Here is a 2,188-nt window from a genome sequence, read left to right as displayed (position 1 = left end):
CACCCGGGGGGGGTAATCCAAACATGTTTGAAAGGAGGGGGGGCTGTCCTACACGGGTGGGTAATCAAAACATGTTAAAAGGAAGGGGGGCTGTCCTACACGGGTGTGTAATCAAACATGTTATAAGGAGTCGAGCTGTCCTACACGGGTGTGTAATCAAACATGTTAGAAGGAGTGGGGCTGTCCTACACGGTTGTGTAATCAAACATGTTATAAGGAGTGGGGCTGTCCTACACGGGTGTGTAATCAAACATGTTATAAGGAGTCGAGCTGTCCTACACGGGTGTGTAATCAAACATGTTATAAGGAGTCGAGCTGTCCTACACGGGTGTGTAATCAAACATGCTATAAGAAGTGGGGCTGTCTTACACGGGTGAGTGTCGGTCAGCCGGGGATTTGAGGACATCCTATCCTTGGATTGGGTTTTTCCCTTGGTCTGGCATATGCATAAGTCCTGCCAAGTTAAGTCGATAAATTTCCCAATGACAGGTATACTCTTTCCATTTATCTTTATACCATTTACTAGCCCATAGGGTTCTGCCTTATCCCCCCACATGTCAACGCACTACTAGGACCAGGTCAAGAGTTTTTTTTTCTCATGTTCAGGTTTATTATTATCTGCATGACGATGGAGGTATTGTTTTGGCCATACTGTTTTTTCTCTGTTGGTTATGTGGGGGTATATCTCAAGAACCGCTGGAAGGTTTGCAATGGTGTTTGGTAGGTGGGTAGATAGGTGTGTGGTGATGGTGCAGATCGATTTTGGGCCTCCTGTTGGTTAGTTACTGCAGCAGCACTTTTTGTATCATATCTTTTGCACCAGTGGACTTGCTGTGGTGTTGATATGTTGGTACATGGGGTTTTGTAGTTGTCCCAACGGTCAGGCTTGATTTTAGGCCTCTTGCTTGTGTCAAAGTTTCCGGTGCAATATCTACAGAACGAAACATGCGATTACGATGATATTTGGTACATGGGTTCGTGGTACGAGGGGCGTGCAATAAGTAATGGTCCTGACCCACTTTCAGTTGTCTGATCTAAATGAAATTTTGTATGTGTAATAATTCATATCTCTATGGGTTATGTTGCAAAAGACAGCTCTGAACTACTTGTGGTTTCTGATTTACTGGTGTTTGAACTTAGTCAGGTGCGAAATGGACCAGGTGTGAAATGGAACCAGTTGAGTGTCGCGCAGTGATCCGGATTTTGTATTTGAAAGTACGCACACCAAAGAAGACTTTTGATGAAATAAATGAAACTTATGGTGATGATGCCCCATCATATGACCTTGTAAAACGCTGGCATCCTGAATTCAAACGTGGCTGGAAGTCTGTGGAAACAGCTCCCAGACCTGGTCGTCCCTCTTGTGCCATTGATGAGGCATCAGTTGGAGGACCAACCTGGGGTGTCCTACAAAATCGGTGTCCAGAGCTGCATCAAACGATGGGAGAAATGCATAACTCTGGGTGATTCCTATGAAGAGAAAGACTAATAACTGTGCCAAGTTTCATTAATCTCCTGCTATGGGAAATGGGTCAGGACCATTACTTATTGCACGCCCCTCGTAGGGGTGGGTACCGGTACAGAAGATTCAGGTCCAGGTCCGGTTCAGGTCCAGAGAATCAGGTCCAGACCTGAACCTGGACCTGATTCTGTATGTGAAAACTTGACAATAGACACTACCCACAAAATGGTTCATTTCACTACAAAGAAATCTATTTGGTGGGGTATTCTACTCACACTGGCGTTTTAAAACCCTACAAGGCTAACTGTCTCTGTTTCAATGTACGATTGCCTTGAAAACATCGCTCTTGTTATTTTCTTGGACCGATATGCACCAAAACGTATGAATGCCCGATCAAGTAATCTGTTCATTTTTTAATAGGTCCAACATCCGGTACACCCGAATTTTTCAGGTCCGGTTTTTCCGGACCGGTCCAATAAGAAAAACCGGTTTTGTACCAGTACCTACCCCTAGTTGGTGGTGTTGTCCTAACATTCAAGGTTGAATTTTTGACTCCTGGTGGTTGAACTTGATACTGCAGCTGGCCCTTTTGTTTTGCCCTGGACAAGCTGTGGTCTTGATTTTTTTTGTAATGCGCAGCCATAATTCGTTTGAAATAGATTCGCTAATTACATCCGTATTTGCATAATCAATGAGACAATATAAGACAAAAAGAATTATAGAAAC

Source organism: Branchiostoma floridae, chromosome 7 (assembly GCF_000003815.2).
Source record: "Branchiostoma floridae strain S238N-H82 chromosome 7, Bfl_VNyyK, whole genome shotgun sequence".
Classification (NCBI taxonomy): domain Eukaryota; kingdom Metazoa; phylum Chordata; class Leptocardii; order Amphioxiformes; family Branchiostomatidae; genus Branchiostoma; species Branchiostoma floridae.
This window is presented reverse-complemented; position numbering follows the sequence as displayed.